Here is a 23,524-nt window from a genome sequence, read left to right as displayed (position 1 = left end):
CATTCTCAATCTAATCATTGACACTAAGTCATTACCATTCCCAATCTAATCATTGACACTAAGACCTTCCATTCTTAATCTAATCATTGACACTAAGTCATTACCATTCCCAACTAATCATTGACACTAAGACATTATCATTCTCAATCTAATCATTGACACTATGACATTAACATTCTCAATGTAATCATTGACACTAAGACATTACCATTCTCAATGTAATCATTGACACTAAGACCTTCCATTCTCAATGTAAGCATTGACACTAAGACATTACCATTCTCAATGTAATCATTGACACTATGACATTACCATTCTCAATCTAATCATTGACACTAAGACATTACCATTCTCAATCTAATCATTGACACTAAGACATTACAATTCTCAATCTAATCATTGACACTAAGGCATTACCATTCTCAATGTAATCACTGACACTAAAAAATTACCTTCTTAATCTAAAAATTGATATAACATTCTCAATGTAATCAATGACACTAAGACATTACCATTCTCAATGTAATCATCCACACTAAGACATTACCTTTCTCAAACTAATCATTGACACTAAGACATTACCATTCTCAAACTAATCATTGACACTAAGACATTACCATTCTCAATGTAATCATCGACACTAAGACATTACCATTCTCAATCTAATCATTGACACTAAGGCATTACCATTCTCAATGTAATCATTGACACTAAGTCATTACCATTCTCAATGTAATCATTGACACTATGACATTACCATTCTCAATCTAATCATTGACACTAAGACATTAACACTCTCAATCTAATCATTGACACTAAGGCATTACCATTCTCAAACTAATCATTGACACTAAGACATTACCATTCTCAATGTAATCATTGACACTAAGGCATTACCATTCTCAAACTAATCATTGACACTAAGACATTACCATTCTCAATGTAATCATCGACACTAAGGCATTACCATTCTCAATCTAATTATTGACACTAAGGCATTACCATTCTCAATGTAATCATTGACACTAAGTCATTATCATTCTCAATGTAATCATTGACACTAAGGCATTACCATTTTCAATGTAATCATTGACACTAAGTCATTACCATTCTCAATGTAATCATGGACACTATGACATTACCTTTCTCAATCTAATCATTGACACTAAGACATTACCATTCTCAATGTAATCATTGACACTAAGTCATTACCATTCTCAATGTAATCATTGACACTAAGTCATTACCATTCTCAATGTAATCATTGACACTAAAAAATTACCATTCTTAATCTAAAAATTGACATAACATTCTCAATGTAATCATTGACACTATGACATTACCATTCTCAATCTAATCATTGACACTAAGTCATTAGCATTCTCAATCTAATCATTGACACTAAGTCATTACCATTCCCAATCTAATCATTGACACTAAGACCTTCCATTCTTAATCTAATCATTGACACTAAGTCATTACCATTCCCAACTAATCATTGACACTAAGACATTATCATTCTCAATCTAATCATTGACACTATGACATTAACATTCTCAATGTAATCATTGACACTAAGACATTACCATTCTCAATGTAATCATTGACACTAAGACCTTCCATTCTCAATGTAAGCATTGACACTAAGACATTACCATTCTCAATGTAATCATTGACACTATGACATTACCATTCTCAATCTAATCATTGACACTAAGACATTACCATTCTCAATCTAATCATTGACACTAAGACATTACAATTCTCAATCTAATCATTGACACTAAGGCATTACCATTCTCAATGTAATCACTGACACTAAAAAATTACCTTCTTAATCTAAAAATTGATATAACATTCTCAATGTAATCAATGACACTAAGACATTACCATTCTCAATGTAATCATCCACACTAAGACATTACCTTTCTCAAACTAATCATTGACACTAAGACATTACCATTCTCAAACTAATCATTGACACTAAGACATTACCATTCTCAATGTAATCATCGACACTAAGACATTACCATTCTCAATCTAATCATTGACACTAAGGCATTAACATTCTCAATGTAATCATTGACACTAAGTCATTACCATTCTCAATGTAATCATTGACACTATGACATTACCATTCTCAATCTAATCATTGACACTAAGACATTAACACTCTCAATCTAATCATTGACACTAAGGCATTACCATTCTCAAACTAATCATTGACACTAAGACATTACCATTCTCAATGTAATCATCGACACTAAGGCATTACCATTCTCAATCTAATTATTGACACTAAGGCATTACCATTCTCAATGTAATCATTGACACTAAGTCATTATCATTCTCAATGTAATCATTGACACTAAGTCATTACCATTTTCAATGTAATCATTGACACTAAGTCATTACCATTCTCAATGTAATCATTGACACTATGACATTACCTTTCTCAATCTAATCATTGACACTAAGACATTACCATTCTCAATGTAATCATTGACACTAAGTCATTACCATTCTCAATGTAATCATTGACACTAAGTCATTACCATTCTCAATGTAATCATTGACACTAAAAAATTACCATTCTTAATCTAAAAATTGACATAACATTCTCAATGTAATCATTGACACTATGACATTACCATTCTCAATCTAATCATTGACACTAAGACATTACCATTCTCAATCTAATCATTGACACTAAGACATTACCATTCTCAATGTAATCATTGACACTAAGGCATTACCATACTCAAACTAATCATTGACACTAAGACATTACCATTCTTAATGTAATCATCGACACTAAGACATTACCATTCTTAATGTAATCATTGACACTAAGTCATTATCATTCTCAATGTAATCATTGACACTAAGGCATTACCATTTTCAATGTAATCATTGACACTAAGTCATTACCATTCTCAATCTAATCATTGACACTAAGTCATTACCATTCCCAATCTAATCATTGACACTAAGACCTTCCATTCTTAATCTAATCATTGACACTAAGTCATTACCATTCTCAATCTAATCATTGACACTAAGTCATTACCATTCTCAATCTAATCATTGACACTAAGTCATTACCATTCCCAACTAATCATTGACACTAAGACATTATCATTCTCAATCTAATCATTGACACTATGACATTAACATTCTCAATGTAATCATTGACACTAAGACATTACCATTCTCAATGTAACCCTGACACTAAGACCTTCCATTCTCAATGTAATCATTGACACTAAGACATTACCATTCTCAATGTAATCATTGACACTATGACATTAACATTCTCAATCTAATCATTGACACTAAGACATTACCATTCTCAATCTAATCATTGACAATAAGTCATTACCATTCCCAATCTAATCATTGACACTAAGACATTACCATTTTCAATATAATTATTGACACTAAGACATTACCATTTTCAATCTAACCATTTGTACCGTCTTGAATGGTGTGAATGGTATTAGGGCCTCTTCTGGCCTTGATGTAGTGTTCTTGTATTCTTAATTAAACACATCACATATTATGGATAAAATAATCACAAACTCCTCTCTGGCAGACGAATATTTATTACATCAAATAATAGTTCAGATAGTAGGCAATCTCAGCCATAAAATCTCATCACGAATTATTTCACATCAAATACAAACTACATCCATAGAAAAAGCTCCAATTAGGTACTCATATTATTTAATCCAATTTCATAAAACAGAGACACCTCCGTCTCTTGATACATCATGGCGCTAATTTACTAAAAAAAACGTGGTCGTATGATAAAAAATGGTACCTCTTTGCTTGACAATGTGTAAGACCCATTTTCACGTGAACTGAAATCATCTCGTGCATCTCACTCTAATCATAGTGTTACACCATTGACACTAAGACATTACCATCCTCAATCTAATGATTGTCACAGTTTTATCATTGACACTAAAACATTACTATCCTCAATCTAATGATTGTCTCAGTTTTATCATTGGCACTAAGACATCACTATTCTCAATGTAATCATTGACACTAAGAAATTGCCATCCTCAATCTAATGATTGTCTCAGTTTTATCATTGGCACTAAGACATTACTATTCTCAATGTAATCATTGACACTAAGACATTACCATTCTCAATCTAATCAATGACACTAATACATTACCATTCTCACTGTTATCATTGGCACTACGACATTACCATTTTCAATGCAATCATTGACACTAAGACATTACCATTCTCAATCTAATCAATGACACTAAGACATTACCATTCTCACTGTTATCATTGACACTAAGACATTACCATTCTCAATCTAATCATTAACACTAAGACATTACCATTCTCCATCTAGACAAAATTTACATGGTCACAGTTTAAAAGTGAGGAAAGCAACAAACAACAATTAAATTTAAGAATCTATATTCATTACCCAGCTCAAATACAAACAGATGCTTACATAATAATAAATAATTAATAATATAAATAAAAAATTAGTATAAAAAATATCAATAGTGCAACAACTTGTATTTTTTTTTTTTTTTTTGCATTTGCACAGTAACAGAACTGGTATAGAAAAATACAAAAGACATAAATGTGGGAGCCACCGCTGGGCCAAAGTAAAAACACAGCATATTTGTATTTTTTTTAAGCATTGTTCACCCCGGCAGTAAATCTCTACATGGCAAAATAACAAAGCAAAATTTGAGTAATGGTTTAATAATAATAATGATGCTGAAGATAAAAGATTGGTGCAGTGTTTTCATAAACCCTATTACAACCTACTTTCCTCTATGGCAAAAAGGTGCCTGAGTTAATCTTTATAGTGCTTACAGGAGCACCCCGTTACGTCATCCTTGAAGATACCATTTGGCATGCAGTCGCCCCCCATGTGGGATAATTTTCCAACCCATCACAGCTGTTGAATGATAAGCATTTCTTCTATACTACCCACACCAGCCTCCAGCAGAACATTTTTTTAAGGTAGTTCTGCCAGTGTATGAAAGTTTGGTGAGAACTACTGCTTGGATATATATATATATATAGATTTAACTGTGAAACTTGAAAAAACTTCTTTTTTGAAACAAAACTAAATATAACTTTTATTACAACATAACACTAACCCTAATACTAACCTAGATGAAATGAAAAAAATCTAGTAGCAATAACATAAAATGGTATTTTAAACAAAATCTAACTCACTACAAAAAACCTGTCTGTACAGTTTCAGATCCCTGGGTAATTTGCATTACACTAGACCATTTTTGTAATTTCACCATCCTCACTGCATATCCACCAACCAATCGCTAATTTCTCAACGTTACCTTGGAAACACCCACACACACACTCCATAACAATGCTATACACATTTTTATGAACATACAAAACATAAACATTGTATAATTATGTCTTTATATAACTTTTGCGTTGTTTTATAATTATTTTATCTAAGTAATTGACTAAGTAATTGTAATCCTCGTCCTAAATATAATTTTGAGATCTTGTTTTCTAGTCTTAACATTACGAAAGATAACAATCTAAAAGGTTAATAGTTATGGTTCTACAATGCTAAATTTCAGCACATGGAAAGCTTAATGTCTAATTAGAAAAATAAATGTGAAGGTGGTTCTGTACCACACACAGTACCAGAGTGGCAAGGAATTAACTGCAACATGGCAGACGTGCGTTTGAGTTTTGAAGAGCGGAAGCAGATAATTATCAAAATCATCCAAGCCATAGCTGTCTGCGCCAATAGCTGCAAAGCCAGCTGCTGGAGATGTGGGAATAGTTGCATTGAACAGAACACCATCAAAAGCTCCAAGTGCATTTGTACCCTAAAAAATAAAAATAATTACATCTTATTTATATACCACAGCTTTAATCATTAAAAGATTCCTTCCAAAAAGTTTCAAAGAGAAATGTTTAGGATTCCGAGCAACACAGAGTAAGCTTAGTTTTTTTAAGTTTCAGTCTAATTCATTTTATATAATGCTCAAGCTCAGTTTACTAACAGAAAGCATTTTAATAGGTTAGTTTTAAAATTGCAGGAGATAATAAGAACAGTTTTATTACATTTTTGGTTCTCTGCAGTGGCAATGGACAAAAATATTCACAATGAAAAGCCAATTTCATTCAAGGAATAATTATGTTGGACTAAGTTCAACTCTAATTGCCTTTTTCAACAGCTCTATGTACATAAAAGTTTTGGGAATTCATCTATCAACATGTGAAATCAGCATAATGTCATAAACTCTTCTAATAATTTTTTTCATGACATAAGAGATGGCAGATGATATAAAGGTTATCTGTTTCTGTGGCCTACGGTTAACAAGGGTGTCATGTGGCCAGCACAATGACCAACCGCCTTTACTTTTCCCCAACTAATATCAGGTACCCATTAGAGCTGTGTGGACTCAGAGGCGCCCAAAGATCCAAAAATTAAAAATCTTAGTCTTCACCAGGATTTGCACCCAGGACCCACGGTTTGGAAGCCAAGCGCTTAACTGTTTAACCATGGCGCCTTCATTTTTTTAATTTTTTTTTGTGATTTTTTTCTCAAAAATTGTATACCTTCAAAGTCATCAAGATGAGGCAGAGGAAATGGTTGGGAGGGACGGGGTCAGAATATGATCCTTTTTGTCCAGTAGATATAGTGGTCAGTTTGTAGACTTCATCAAGCCAGACACAAACTGTGAAAGATGGAATGTGATAATATGAATATATATATATGAATACAATATTAAAGTGCTGACTTATTTATTACTAAAGCATCTCCAGATTTTCTTTTGCTAAGTCTTTCTTTTAACCAACTGGTGTGGCACAGCAGTAGGCTCTTTTTTTTTTTCATTGCAAGTCTATGGTTATTTTTTAAAAATCTTTTTGTCTACCAACACTCTTTAAACTATTTCCCAGGTGGATTCCCTTCTTTAAATTTCTGTCTGTTAACATTTCAGCAAAGGTACAAGATATGAATACATTGCTTAAGTCCTGAGAATGTTCTGCATTAGACACTTTAGGCCTATTCTATCACCTAAATAAATTAAGTTATGCTTCTTTTCCTTGGTCTTTGTTTCACTGCCAAGTTTGATACTTAATACAAAAAGAGTCAAAAGAATTCATCAGATTAATTTAATATTTAAAAATAGAATTGACTCACCATTAGCTGTCCCAATGAATGAACCATAATGTCAGGTTGACCATTAACCCTATCTTACTGTACCAGACATTCATGCTTGTTAGTTTAGCCTAAAGATAACAATGGTAGTGATATTTAGCTGCAAACATTTTACTAAATTTATATAACTGGTAATAAATTATTGCTAAAACAAAAGAAAGTCCATAGAAAAGAGATACAAATAAAACATAAAACAGTCTAATTTAAAACTAAATAAAATGATTAATTTAAGACTGGATGGCTGCCTGGTTGTGCAGTATGCACACTGGATTATCTTTCACAATGGTGCCAGGTTCATATTCTGCCAGCTGACATCAAACTTTTGAATTCATTTGTCAATTATATTTTCTTTTTTTTTAATACAAGCCTCATGCAATAGCAGTCTTTAACTTTTTCTTTATTGTTATAAATTATTTTAAGCAGAAGAATCTAATGAAATATACTTACAAAACTTCCTTTAAGATTTCAAGTTAAAAGTTGTGGGTGAACATCATCCCAGGGTATACCAGGACCTATACAGATAGAGTGGTCATGAGTCTGAAATACAAATAAAGTGATTGTGTCTGAAAAACTTTTTTTCTTTTATTAATCAGAGTTAATATGTCATCTAGGTATGTCAAATAGATAGGTTTTCCAACCTGTAGGTATGTCTAAGACTAAGACTAAGACTAAGACTGCTTTATTGATCCTTACGGAAATTTGTTGTGATTACAAGGACTCGTTTCTCATATAAAGACAACACAACAGAAAAATACACATAAATACAACAGACAACATAAAGAGTTCATTCAGCGACTACACACAGGTATCTTGGTGCATTTCATGTTCCCTGATCAATGAGTGGCGGTGATAGAGTCTGACCGAGTGAGGTACGAACGAGTTTTTGTACCGCTCCGTTCTTGTTTTGATTGACAGCAGTCGCCCACTTCGCGACAACCTGGCGTAGTTCTGATGGAGCGGGTGGCCGTTGTCTTCCAAGATTTTTTCGATTTTTCTTAGGCACGTTTGTTCAAAAAGTTCCTTTAAATGTGGTAATGTTGTGAGTGTAATTTTTGATGCTTTTTTAATGATGTTTTCTAGACGTTGCAACAGTTTAGATGAGGCGTTGCCTTGCCAACAACTTATTCCGTATGTTAGCAGATTTTGTACAGTCGCGCCGTAAAATGTCTCAAGGATCTTCTTGTTTAATTTAAAACTGTTGAGTTTGTATAGAAAAAAGAGTCGCTGGGCTGTTTTCTTTGTCAGAGTTCCAAGGTGGTCTTCCCATGAAAGCTTGTTGTTGATGATAACGCCTAGATATTTATATGCCTTTACTTGTTCTATAGATGTAGTGTTTATTTGCAGTTCACGTATAGTTTGTTTTTTCTTTCTAAAATCTATTATAAGTTCTTTAGTTTTTGTTACATTCAGTTCTAGAAAGTTGTCTGACAGATATGTCATAAATAGTCTTACAGTCTAGTAATGTAACATGCTACAAATTTTTTCTTTAGAATCTTAAGGGGAGGGGAGGGAGGTAAGAAGAGTGCTTTTAAGAAATTATTACTCACTATGGTTTCAATTACAATGGTCAGGTCAGTTCATCAGGGCTGATCAATCCAACATAAGATCCACTATTTGGTAATTTACCTACGCCACTGTCATGCTTTAAATATTTCCAGCCAATAGAAGTAAATTGAGCTGTATGTGCTGAGAAAGGAAGACAGTTGAAGATAATTTACTTCCTAGTCCTAACTTCCAGCAGGATGACAGCAGGCAGGGTATTAACCCAGGACCATTGAGAAGTCCAAACAATATACCACACGACCAGGCAGCCAGCCTGTATGTATTATAAGTGTGATTCAATATGTTATAAATCTATATTTTATATATGTTATAAGTGTGATTCAATTTGTTTAAAACTACAAAATTCATTTTTTTTTAGGTTTACTGTTTTTGACAGTCAAAATAGTGGTTTACATTTTTTTCCCACCATTTAAGAATTCCGATTACAATACAAAATTTAAAAAAATAGAAAAAAAAAAACCACATACAAAAGATTTGTAAAAAGCCTTGGCAGTCACATCAAACATTTTTTCAAAACCAACAACATGCACATCCTTGATACAAAACACACACACTGGTGATTTTAGTCATAAGAGATGTACCTGTTAAGATGTACCAGTAAGGTTGATTGGCTGTATTGTTAAAGATTAAAAGCAAACCATTATCCATACAGATCTAGTTTCACTAGAGAAAAGATTTTTTTTCTTGGTATCCAAATTCTTATGTATAAGATTTCTATAATGTGTCTTCTTTCTACTATAACATGCTCCATCCATCCATCCCAGTGGCGCTACAGCCCATGGAGGGCTCTGGCCTGCTTTAACACATCCTTCCATTCAGATCTCTCCTGGGCCTTTCGTCTCCACGCCCTAACCCCAAGCTGCTTCAGATCTGCTTCCACGTCATCTATCCATCGCATTCGGGGTCTGCCTTTGAGTCGCCTGCCTTTTGGTTTTTGCCTGTATACGATTTTCGCCCCTCTGTTGTCTGACATTCTTTCAAGGTGACCTGCCCAACATAGTCTGTTCTTTTTTATTTCGTTCACTATTGGTGGGTCTTCATATAATTGATATAACTCATGGTTAGTGCGTGTCCTCCACCCTGTTTCATCCTGTATGGCACCATAGACTATAACATGCTCAGTACACTTTTATTGTATAAATACGGTAAGGGTTATATAATTTGGCTCTAAATGAAAGATTTACCTGCTTTCCATATGAAGGGAGGGAGGGGGGGGGGGGGGGGGAGGCAAACATTATAGTTGCCTGACCAAGGTTCTAATGCAGCCATAAGACCATATCTAGTATGACAGTCGACAGTAGAAACTTGCAATTAGATTCCAAGCAATAGTTCTACACGTATATAGTGAATTTAAGATGTAGCACATAAATTATAATTTCCAAAATCTAAACATAATTTTTTTATTGCACAAAGTTATCCAGCTAGAGCTAAATTTTAAAGTAAGAGGCAATTCACAGTTGGAAACATATGAAAATATAAAGTATAAATATTAATGTCCATCATGCATCAGGTTTAATTACAAAATGAGGATACTGAACACTTCAAGAACTTTAAATATTTCCTTTTCCACAACCAAGGTAACCAATCGAGCCTAGTAGGAAGCGTGGTCAAGAGGCCAACTACGCTTGAACTTGGCTTAGCTTGGCTGCCTATGAAGGAGGCAAGAGGTTCGACACACAACTCGAGTTGAGTTGTGTTTACTGAGTGCTTTAAGGCAGTTAGAAAACCTACTCCCACTGGTCCACAAATGAGATTGGACCATAGTGCTCTGAGCATGCTATAAGCATGAAAGTAGCACTATATGAAAGCCATAATTTATTTATATAGTAAATATTTAGGGTTAGAAACATGCTTACAATTCAAGTAGATTTCCTTATTGAATGACACTACAAAATGTAATCATGTATAATCTGGATATTCTTCTTTGTTTTTATTATTCATTAACTTCAACAGACCTACTTTTTTTTCAGTGTCAGAGCAGAAGCACCAACAAATGTTTCATTTTTTTTTATCTTTTTTAAAAAAAAGACTCACAACATAGCAAGTAAACTGCTTTACTATCGAAGTTAGTGGAATTAATTTAGGTGAATAGATAGTTCCAAACAGGATGCATGCCATAGTTTTACTTCTTCTAGACTTAATCATTATTTCAATTTATCAGACAATAATACCCAGATAACGATCCTGACTGCCAGGTCGTGCAGTTTGCGCGCTGGACTGTCGATCGGATTTATCGATGGTCTCTAGTTCAAACCCTGCCTGCTCCCATCCCCCGTCACCCTGCGGGAGGTTTGGACTAGGAAGTAAACTATCTTCAACTCTGAAGGGACATCCGAAACATGTAAAACAATTTACAAACATTCCAAAGATAAATACATGTTAAATTAGTTATAACTTATGAAGACATATAGCTATTGACATAGTTTTGATTTAAATTTGAGGATAAAATGTAAAAATAAAAAAACCTTCATTAAAATTATAACAAATAGATAGTTGTATATTCTATAGCCCCATTTTCTAAAAGATCAATAGCAAATATTCTTTTTTTATGCTTTGTTTAAGCCTGCTTAGCATACTTTATAAAGTGCATAATTTGACTATAGTAAGTATTGCTTATAATATTAGCCTTTTCTTGCATCAAAGTAAATCAGAAATATTATTTTAAAATCAATTGTTGATTTAACATAATCGTCAATTTAGTGGCTCAGAAAAGAAAAAATGTCTGAAAAAATGATTATAATTTTTAGAATAGTTGCGGATTAAAATGTAATAAGAATGCCTTTTAAAACTTGCAATCTATAGGGCTTGCTCATAAAAATACCAAAGAGTGGAGATCTATCACAATGTGAGAAATGGCGAGGCATCACTTTGCTGTCAGTACCAAGCAAGATTTTTAGCAGAATCCTACTAAACAGAATAAAGGGAGCATGTGATGAACACCTAAGGGAAGAACAGGCCGGATTCAGAAAAGGGAGATCTTGTGCTGACCAAATAGCTACACTCAGGATAATTGTAGAACAATGTGTCGAATGGCAATCTCCTCTCTATGCAACTTTTGTTGACTTTGAAAAAGCTTTTGATAGTGTCGACAGAGAATCTATTTGGACTGTAATGAGACATTATGGGATCCCCAATAAAATAATAACCATAATCAAGAACCTTTATGATGGTTCCACCTGCCAAGTAACCCACTGTGGCAAGCTGTCAGAGGAATTTCCAGTCACAACAGGAGTCAAACAGGGATGTCTTCTTTCACCACTCCTGTTCCTTCTAGTACTGGATTGGGTCACAAAAGAAGCCTACTCTAACGCAGGGAAAGGAATCCAATGGACTCTCACACAAAAGCTGGAAGATCTGGAATTCGCTGATGACATAGCCCTATTATCACACAGACTACAGGATATGCAAGAAAAGGTCACAGCTTTAAGCGAAGTAGGAAAAAGGGTAGGCCTCAAAATAAACCACCAAAAAACTAAAGTACTTAAAGTAAACAATAAACAAAGTGGAGACATAGTATTGAATTCTCAGACAATAGACCAAGTAGAAAATTTTATATACCTTGGGAGTGTAGTCAGTATATCAGGTGGAACAGATGAAGACATTAAATGCCGTATAAATCTAGCATGTCAGACATTTACACAGCTAAAACCAACCTGGAAATCTCCTTAAACTAAGAATCTTTAACTCTAATGTCAAGGCTGTCCTACTGTATGGTTCTGAAACATGGAGAACAACTGAAGCCACAACAAAAAAAAAAAATACAGACCTTCATCAACAGATGCCTGAGAAATATCCTAAAAATACACTGGTATGACAAAGTAGAAAATACCAAACTGTGGGAGACGAGTGGACAGAAAAATATAGAAGTGCAGATCTTAGAGAGGAAGTGGAGATGGATTGGTCACACCCTTAGAAAAGATACCAGCAACAGAGCTAGGCAGGCCTTAGAGTGGAACCCCCAGGGAACAAGACGCAGAGGAAGACCAAAAAGAACATGGTGACGCAGTGTACTTGAAGAAGCAGAGAAGACCGGGAAGAGCTGGGACACCATCAAAAAGCTAGCAAGAGACCGTGGAGAGTGGCGTGTTTTTGTCGAGGCCCTATGTTCCATGAGGAACTCAAAGGAGTGATGATGAAGACAAGGTGACTCACTAACTTACATGCTTTTCAATTTGACACTGGAGAGTTATAAGAAATATACACATAAACACGAGGGGAAATATTACTAACTTTTTAAATACTTCAGGAGTGAAAATATGGGTCCACAACCAACAGGGACGATATACAGATAACCTCTACAATACCTTGCTTATGCCAATGACATTGCCTTATTGGGTAAAGAAACCTCTGACATTGCTAGTTTTTTCACACAACTAGAAGAAGCATCTCGACCAGCAGGACTTGAGGTCAATGACAGTAAACCCAAGTACATCGTAATGACAAGAGACAATCAAATAGATAGGACCATATATTAAAATCATAATATCACAAATTTGAAAATGTCAAAGCATTCAAATATCTAGGAAGTACAATTGATTTAAAAAATGACCTACTAACAGAAATAAAGGAAAGAATAGCAGGAGGCAACAGAGCATTTTATAGCACCCATCATTTACTTAAGAACAAAACAATAGCAAGAGAAACCAAGAAAATAATATACAAAACCATAAGACCAGCTGCAGTGTATGCAAGTGAGACCTGAACGCTGACAAAGACAACCAAAAATATACTAAATACTTGGGAACGAAAAATTCTTAGGAAAATCTATGGTGCTATACAAGATGAAACAGGGTGGAGGACATGTACTTACCATGAGATATATCAATTGTATGAAGACCCACAGATAGTGACGGAGATAAAAGGCTAAGGAGAGATCTGAATGGAGGGATGTGTTGAAGCCAGCTAAAGCCCTCCATGGGCTGTAGTGCCATTGGGATGGATGGATGGACAGTGTTTCCTGCAAAATGACTGAAAAATAATGACATTAAAAAAAATAAAAATATTTGCTCTATTCATATTTTACGATGTCTTTTAACAGTATTTCTTTCAAAATAACTATTTTGTATTAAATAGGTTAAATAAGATCTAGATGTAGTGATAAATTTCATCATCTTGACATCATATGTGATAAATATACATGACTTGATCAACATATACATAAATCATACAGGAATGGACTGGATTTCTGGATGCACTAAGATTCTAAATCATGAAACAATACAGGATTACAGGCAGCACTTTGGCTTTCTTACTGTCACTAATACCGTAGTCTTACTGTAATACTTGATCTAGATTCCGATCTAGACTCTAGTAGACTGTCCCTTAGTTTACTCATAGTCATAGTCACCATATAGATCTAGATTCATAGTTTGTTCAGACGTGAAGACCTCCTGCAGGAGTGGGCATGGTTTGAGCCCATGACCATCAATAAATTCAAATGACAGTCGAGTGCGCAAACCGCACGACCAGGCAGCCATCCACAAATACTAGATCTAGAGATATAAATATATATAGAGAGAGATAGATCTAGAAACTAGAATCTATATACTAATAATGTAATATAGATCTAATATAATATCTAGAGTAGTTTATTTAATCCGGACATTACATGAATTCAGACACTAGCTGTTTTTGTGGTCATTAAATCTTTTTTTTGATATATTTAATATGAAACTAGCATGTCCATTTCCAATGATTCTGACCCAATTTCCTTCCATTTAGTTGTCTTTTTATGTAAAAGAAAAAAGAATTTCAAATGTCTACATCAGGTTTTTGTTTTTTCCTATGTTACCCGGATGACTTTACCTCTTCCTAGGGTTAAGACTATATTTTTTGGTTGGCTAAGTCTAAGCTAATGAGCCCGGCAATACTTATTCTGTTTTTTGGAGCTGTTTTATTTGATTCATAAGCCAAGTTGTTTGATTTTATACAACAAAAATAATAGGGTGTTTGAATTAAATTACGATTTTCTTACCAAAATTTATTTCAGACAGCCAGTTTTGGACATCAATGTTAATGATCTTATATTATATTTGTTTGTTTGTTTTTTTCATAGAGAATAAATGGGCAAATGTTTGTAGTGAGCTTGGTACATTGAATGTAGTTAAATGCCTAGATCTAGACCTACTTTTTTACCTTTACCTATCCCTTAGTCTGTTGGACCGTTGGGGCACCAGGCAAGATTTGTCGACTGTTTCTCCATTCCTCCCTTTTTTTTTTTCCTTGTTTAAAACCTCTCTCAATGGCAGGCCTGTCCATTCTTTAATGTTGTCCTCCCATCGTTTTTTTCTGTCTGCCTCTTCTTCTTTTCCCGGGCACTGTTCCCTGAAGGAAGGTCTTTGCGAGCCCCGTAGATCTTGTAATGTGGCCAAAGGTTTTAAGCTTTCGTCTTTTCACAATAGTTAGCAGGTCATCATGGGCTCCGATCGCTACAGTAACCCTGTCTCTGATTTCTTGGTTTGTGATGCGGTCTTTGAATGTGATGCCTAGGATCCTTCTGTAGCATCTCAATTCCATTGCTAGGATCCTCCTCTCAAGCTCTGCATTCAACGTCCATGACTCGCAAGCATATAAAAATGTGGCCATGACCAGAGAGCGCATCAGTCTGATTTTGGTGCTGAGGGCTAAGCCCTTATCTTTCCATATTATTTTAAGTTTCAAAAGGGCTGCTGTGGACTGTGCTATTCTGGCCAATAATTCGGGTTTTGTTCCCTCATCTGAGACAATAGCTCTGAGGTATTTGAAGCTGTTAACACTGGTTAGCTTTTCACCTCCAATACTGAAGCCTCTTTTAAAGCCCTGATGGCTATTGGCCATAATTTGAGTTTTTTCGGCATTTATTTGCATGCCATATGCTGCGGCAGTCTTGTCAATGCGCATCACCAGGACAGCTAGTTCTTCTTCTGTCCCTGCTAGGCAGTCAATGTCATCTGCGAAGCGCAAGTTAGTAATTCTTCTTCCTCCAACGCTTACAGTACCTTCATAGCCCTCGAGGGCATCTTCCATTATCCTTTCAAGAAAGATATTGAAGAGTGTTGGTGACAGCAGCCTTGTCTTACTCCAACTGTGGTTTTGAACCAGTCCCCAATATTATTGTTGAAGTACACCGCACTGGTGGCATCCTTGTAGAGGTTCTGGATAACTTTGATTATGTTTTTATTAATGTTGTACTTTTCCATTGTCGCCCAGAGTGCTCCGTGCCATACTCGATCGAAAGCTTTCTTGAAATCAATAAAGACATGGAAAAGATTCTCTTGGTGTTGGAGATATTTCTCACAGAGTATTCTGAGGTTTAGGATTGGCTCTGTTGTGCTGTGACCTTGTCTAAAACCTGCTTGTTCCTCTGATATGATGTTGTCTGCTATCAGTTTTAGCCGGTTTAATATGATTTTTAACAGTACTTTGCTGGGATGACTTATGAGGCTGATGGTGCGATAGTTTTGACAGAGTTGTAAGTTGCCTTTCTTTGGAAGATTATTATGAGTGATTGGGTCCAGGGTTTGGGCCAATCTCCTGATTGCCAGACCTTGTTGCAAATCATATAGAGTGCGTTTATCATAGTTTTTCCTCCCGCCTGAAGAAGTTCGTCAGGAATGTTGTCAACTCCAGCTGATTTTCCCTTTTTCAGGGTTTTTACTGCTGCTGCTACTTCTGAGCGAAGAATCGGATAGTCATCAATGTTGGAAACTGCCGGGACATTTAGTATCTCTGGATCTCCTGAGATTTCAAAGTTATACAACTCTGAACAGTATTCCTAGGTCGACTCTATTGTATTTTTTTCTATTATAAAAAGAATGTTTTTGACATTTTTGTTAGGTTTTATTAGATCTAATTAGTTTTTTCCTGTGAAATTAGTCATAAAATTGATTTTTTAAAATAACTGATACAGAGTTCAGGGTTAGTAGCACTTTTCCATGACAAAATTTTAGGAGATTTTAGGAGGTTTTTTAAGGATGAAATGTATGATGTGTGTGTGTGTTTCCTATCCGTTTGTGTGATACATAGTAAAACATACACAAAACTAAGCATTTATCAAATCAATTATTGTTATTTGACTTTTAAAATAATAAATATCTTGCCAATATGCCACAGAAACAATGTTATCAGCTGTGGTATGTCCACAGAAAATGTAATGAAAGTTGTCTTTTAATCTAGTAACAACTTGACTGTCATCCCAAAACCTCAAACAACCATTTTTTTTTTCAAAGATTTATTTAAAAACATTACAAATGGTTACTTTTCCATTTTTTTTTAAAATGAGAAACATTCTTAGAGATGCCTTATTCATGATGTATATTCTCTGTGATGGAAATGTACATTTTTAGTTCCTATGTGTATCTTATAGATACTAGAGTCATGGTGTGCATTTGAGGTAATGTTTTTTTTCTTCTATTAGTTAACTTAAATCCTTTTCATAACAGAGCCAGTAATATATAGGGCAATATTGGCCTATTTGAATGTTTACTTGACATTTGCTTACTAAAAAATGGCTTTTGGATTGGTATGGGGGGGGGGGGATTTAGACCTATTCAAGTTTTTTTTCCTAGCAGAATCATTTTCAACCATATAGTTTCCCTGGCTTTTTACGAGTGAAATAATTTTTACGGACTTTTCACAGCTGTATGAGAAATATTTTCGTTAAATCTACAGTAGATCTAGACTCTTGATCTAAGTCGCTAAAATTCGCGGACTTTTCATGGCTGTGAGAGAATTATCTTCACTGAATTTACAGTAGATCTAGACTCTTGATGTAAGTCACTAAAATTCGGGGACTTTTCAGGGATGTGAGAGAAATATCTTCACTATATATATTCTAGTGATTTAGCGTAAATCTAGAGTCTAGATCAAAGTCACGAAAATTCGCGGACTTTTCACTGCTGTGTGAATATTATCTTCACTAAATTTACAGAAGATCTAGACTATAAAGCTAATTCGCTAAAATTCGCGGACTTTAACTCTAAGTCACTAAATTTTGCGGACTTTTCACGTCTGTGTGAGAATTATCTTCACTAGATTCTAGTGATTTAGAGTAAATCTAGAGTCTAGACATAAGTCACTAAAATTCGCGGACTTTTCACGGCTGTGTGCGAATTATCTTCACTGAATATACCGTAGATCTAAAGTCTAGATCTAAGTCACTAACATTTGCGGACTTTTCGCGGCAGTATGCGAATTATCTTCACTGGATATACCGTAGATCTAGAGTCTAAATTTGCGGTCTTTTCACTTCTTTGTGCTAATTATCTTCACTAGACTCAAAGTGATTTAGCGTAAATCTAGAATCTAGCGTATTTCTAGACATTAGATGTATCGAGATCATTAAATTGACAAAAATTCACGGAGTTTTCAGGTTAGGTGCGAATTATCTTCACTAGATCTAAATCTAAATCTAGATACTATTACAGTTACTAGATACTAGCTAGATCTAGAAGATTTACGGACTTTCCACGCGAAGTCACTCTTAGTCTTACACTTACAACAAGAAGATTTTAGGTGAGGGAGGGCCCGGAGGAGTGTAGCCTACAAATTAGTCTTGTAATTACTCTAATTATAGGCAATAGTCCCTACAGACAAGATCTAGCGCGTCTTTAGTGTAACAATAAATGACTTCAGAAAAATATTGCCAGGTGAAATGCTTGCTTGAGCCAAGGCCATCTTCAATCACGAGGTCGCGCTTCACAAGTGGGTGAAAGGCGGTGTAGACGCGTCACTGGTCAGCTCATTAACACAGCCAGCCCGTAAGGCCATGCAATCAGAATGCCTAGTTACGCTGTTGTTTTTCTCCTCACATTTTTAGCAAGAAATAAGCAAAATTATATTTTAAAAAAAATATTAGGTAAAAATTTTAGGAGAGTGGACAAAATTTTAGGAGACTTTCGGCAATTTTTAGGAGAATTTTAGGATTTTAGGAGACTTTTCATTTTTTAGGAGATTTTAGGAGTTTTTAGGAGCGCTACGAACCCTGAGAGTTATATATCCCTTCTCTTAAGCCTGTCTTTGGTGATAGATAGTTTCTGACAACTGTTTAGTGGTGAAAGGATTAATATAGACTAGATCTATTATATAATAATATATAGATCTCTAGAGATAGATTAGATTGATTAGATCTAGATCTATAGAAATCTATACTAAACTGACTAAACGGTATAATTATAATACTATTATAATGTGTATAACATAGATCTACTGACTAGATGACTACATTGTCTAGATCTATAACTAGTTAGTAGTGTAACTATAATTTAATAAAGTATAGACTCTATAATATAAAAATATAGTATAAATAATATTAATGGACCTCATTCACCAATCGTAAATAAACACATTTAGCCATGGCATAATATTGATAAAACAATAAAAAAATATGTATCACGTGACAGCCACTATGGATGGCATACTTTGTATAGAGGATATAGATAATCACGTGGCTAAATGTTGTTTGTTTACGATTGGTGAATGAAGTCCATTAACTATATTATAATTTTATTTAGTATGAAAAAATATAGTATAAAATAGTAGTATTTTAATTAAGTATAGTCTAGTGACAATAGTGATGGTATAGTCAGACAAATAGTATAGACAGATACTCAGATAGTGTGAGATAGTCATACTATTTTTGTATTATAATTAAGTATAGTCTAGTGACTATACTCAGACTAATAGTATAGACAGATAGTGTGAGATAGTCATAGTATAATGATTATGATAATAATGACTATTGTGATTGTCTAGATCTATAGTAATATATTTTATATAAATAATAATAAATTATAATAGATCTTTTATAAACTAGATCTAGAGTAGTTTATGCTATTTGGACACCTATAGGCTAAAATTTCAAAGTTTGACTTTGACAGCGCATTATTTGACAATGTTTCGACATAGAAAAGAAATAAGTATCAAAATCTTCTTTAGTTTAAGTTTAAGGAGAATAAGGATGACTACTTATATTTGTACCCCTAACCTATATTTGTTATATTTAAGGGCAAAGAGGCCATGTGTTTTCATTTCATCATCATCACTCCTTTGAGTTCCTCATGGAACATAGGGCCTCGACAAAAACACGCCACTCTCCACGGTCTCTTGCTAGCTTTTTGATGGTGTCCCAGCTCTTCCCGGTCTTCTCTGCTTCTTCAAGTACACTGCGTCGCCATGTTCTTTTTGGTCTTCCTCTCCGTCTTGTTCCCTGGGGGTTCCACTCTAAGGCCTGCCTAGCTCTGTTGCTGAAATGTGAAAAAGTACTTCTTCGTCGATCGTTTCTTTTTTACAAGTAACCTCACTTTAAAAATTAATAAGAAAATTTCGTCAAAGTCTATCCCTTGTTTGAAAGTAAAATAAATATCAGGACATAATCATGCATTTCTTGTGAAATTTTCATGCAAATAACTCAAATAGTTTATAAGTTACAGTATTTTATTGCAAAATTTCCCTTTTTCGGTCACGAAATATTTTTAAAAATATAGGCAAAATTTTCGCCACTAAAATTGCTATAACTTCTGACAACTTCTGTTCTAATTATCTTATCAATAAATTCAGTTTAAAGAGCTCTATCTAACTATATCAGTTTCATTACAATATATTGAGTTTGAAATTTTTATCAAAGTACCTAGTCTAGATCTAGTCTAGACCCTGAGTAGACACCTAGCTTAGTCCCGAGACCTAGAATAAATTGAAATTCTAAATTAAGTAAATAATTTTAAATACAAACTTGATTACTTGACTTACCCCAATCAATTGTCTCAATTGAATCAATTTTATCAATGAATCATTATTTATATCCATATTCTACAGCTGAAACATTAATATTCCCATTAGAATCTTATTCTATTAAAGTATTAAAGCCTACACATAAGCCTAAATATGTTCCATTTTAAAGGCTAGCAAAAAAAAAAGTAATTTTCAAAAAATCTAAAAAATTCAATCCAACATGCTGCAGTCCACTGCAGAGATACAGATAAACATCTAAAAAAATAGCTTCACTATCGCTCTTCTAGGTCAGAGTTAGTAAGGGTATAAATAGTTATTTAAGTTATTTAAAAACTAGCAGTGCGTGCGTAAACGAAACAACCCAAAATCGGCGACTCGAGTCGGCGCCTTCGACATGGAGGTCACGCTTTAGTTGTCTACCTTCAGTGAAGTCCAGAAGGGCGTCGACGCCGTAGGTGCCATTATCCCATTGGTGGTTAGAAAGGCTTGTATCTAACTACCAGGCCTGGACGTGGGGCTCTTCACCCCTGTCCTGTCTGATGGCTCCCAACGGTAGACGGCCATATCGATTGACTGGGCCAGACCGGACCGTGACGTCAGGGCCGGTCCTAGCGATTGCGGGGCCCTATGCGAAACGGATAGTGCGGGGCCCAGTCTGGTAAGGATAAAGATAATAAGTGCAAATTGCATTTTATTCATTCTTTACCAAGTAAAATACCTCGAGCAAGTTAACTTTACGAACCTTGCGTGTAGCGAAGTCATACAGTATATTCTCAAAATTTTGTTTCTTGCATAGATCACGCTCAAAAGCAATAGCAAATATTGCCAAATTGTTCAATATATCTTCGTGAATTGTTGACCTCGAGTAATTGAATGACATCCCAATATGACAATTTTGTCTTTTTTTTCAGGAAATTTCTTGAGCCCGTAGAAAATCCGGATACCGAGGGAACCCTGATATATAAGTTGTAATGGTTTATTTTAATAATATACACTTAATATTAGCGCGGGGCCTATGAAAGTGCGGGGCCCACTGCTGCCGCATAGGTTGCAGTGGCCTAAGACCTGCCCTGCGTGACGTGTACACAGCGCACAGTCCCCGTTCCTGGGCCCCACTCGCTACAAGTGGCCGAGAACAGTGCTAACTGAGGGGAGCTTGTCTCATATTCCTATACTGTAACCGCCACTGTTCCGTGCAAGGACCGCCACTCCAGCTAACGGGACACTGATGACGGCCCCCTTGTGGAACGGCGTGACTAACTTATTGGACTGGGTTCCGGGCGTTCTTTCCATCCCAACACCGAGTGAGAGAAAAAAAAACAACAAAAGCTCACCCAGGGAAGCCCGGCCGGGCCTGGTTCACTACTCGTACTTAGACTATCTAGTCTCCACCCACTAGACCAGGGGTGGGCAACCTTTTTGTATCGAGGGCCGCATTAACAAAATTTTGGGAATGGGGGGCCGCATATATATATATATATATATATGTATGTATATGTGTGTGTGTGTGTATACTTACAACTTAGAAAAATACGCTAGTTAACTGTATAATGTCTTTTAATTCATATTTATACTGTATTATACATTCACTTTTCCTTTTTTTTTTCACATTCTAATTTGAGGAATTACTAGAGTTAGCAATTTCTGAAACCAATTTGACGATTTTTTTAAAAATTTGCTATAGTCTTTTCATATTACAACATTTCACCACAAATGTACAGTTGTACTTAATGTGAGGAATTTAACTATTTACACTCGTGCTTAATGTTCCTGAATTGTGGAACTAGCTTTCTAGTTGCTATACTTGTGACTGCTGTCAAATTATAGTCATTCACCATCGACCTGTGATTACACTTGTTTATTTTCCACAAGAAAAATACTTGTTCACATATGTATGTGTACCAAAATAATTTGTAGGGAAATTTAGAATTATTTTTAATAGATTAGCATTTTTATATGTATATACTGTGGGTACACATAATTTCTGTAGGTATTCGCGGGCCGCATAAAACACTTCAGCGGGCCGCATGTGGCCCGCGGGCCGTAATTTGCCCACCCCTGCACTAGACGTTTCCATCGGAGGGCCACGCTGAGGCGACGGGTAGCTGAATTCCTCCGGAGTTTCCACCACTAGACGTTTCCACCAGAGGGACACGCGAAGGGTAGCTGGAATTTCCTCCGGCTAGTTGACCACCAGTAGCGGCGACTCCCGGCCACTCTAGTTGTCAAATGGTTAAATATTGACTCTATAGCTTGCCATGTTTGTGTTTCAGACGTCAATAAGATAAACTTCTTGCGGAAGTAATCTTTTTTTTGTAATTCGTATTTATAATTTTAAGTTCTCACTTCCTGGTCTTCGCTTTAAATGCTCTAAATTTTAAATTATCTCGAATTATGTAATTTGAGATCGATCTAAGTATGGGGGAATACTAACAAAACAAATATAGATCAATAATCTAGGCTAGGCCCTAGGCTATGCTGACATAGTTTGAACGTAGAATTTGTGTACGCTATTAACTTCCCCACATTTTAACATGTTCAGATGATTCGTTTAAAAATGTTTTTTCATTGAAAAAGTCATTGTGATAGATAAATAGATACATTTAGATACAGGAATTTAAGTTTGTAATGAACATATTGGTTTTCAGAATACGCACATAGATTTTTTTGAGTGATCTTGCTCCTCATCAGCAATGCAAATTACCTGGAACAAAAAGGTCTTTCAGAAGTACTGGATACACTATCTGGACAAGAATAGGAACATAAAAAAGGCAAAATATGAAAATACTTTTTAAAAAGCTTTTCTATGGTATGGGGAAGAACTCCACATTCGCAACTATAAATTTCAATATTGTAAAAGGAAAGTTTCCCTTTCAGACCTTGCGATCTATGGGACAGATGATGTTAAGGTCATCTGTTTCTATGGCCAACTTTTAACGAGCAGGGTGTCATGAGGCCAGCACAACGACCAACCGCCTTTACTTTCCCAAATTAAGTCAGGTCACCATTAGATTTGGCTGGACCGAAATTCAAAATCCCAGTCTTCACCAAGATTCGGA

The 23,524-nt window shown here is 35.1% G+C and overlaps 1 long non-coding RNA gene across 5 annotated transcripts; it reads right to left on the bottom strand.

The window, feature by feature from the left end:
- Window positions 1-4,432: 4,432 nt before the first annotated feature.
- LOC129928796 (uncharacterized) lies at window positions 4,433-20,732 on the bottom strand. 5 transcript variants are annotated; one of them, XR_008780260.1, is made up of 8 exons: window positions 20,484-20,732; window positions 14,035-19,981; window positions 13,570-13,727; window positions 8,744-8,882; window positions 7,644-7,733; window positions 7,179-7,267; window positions 6,593-6,711; window positions 4,433-5,856 (listed from the first exon to the last, which is right to left on the bottom strand). It is a non-coding gene; the product is annotated as an uncharacterized LOC129928796 (long non-coding RNA). The 5 variants fall into 5 exon arrangements; XR_008780261.1 differs by having other exon boundaries at window positions 13,570-14,251; window positions 19,723-19,981; XR_008780258.1 differs by having other exon boundaries at window positions 13,570-19,981.
- Window positions 20,733-23,524: the final 2,792 nt, after the last annotated feature.

The sequence above is a fragment of the Biomphalaria glabrata genome, chromosome 10, assembly GCF_947242115.1.
Source record: "Biomphalaria glabrata chromosome 10, xgBioGlab47.1, whole genome shotgun sequence".
Classification (NCBI taxonomy): domain Eukaryota; kingdom Metazoa; phylum Mollusca; class Gastropoda; family Planorbidae; genus Biomphalaria; species Biomphalaria glabrata.
The sequence above is the reverse complement of the archived record's forward strand: the minus strand, read 5'-3'. Positions and strand labels throughout refer to the sequence as shown.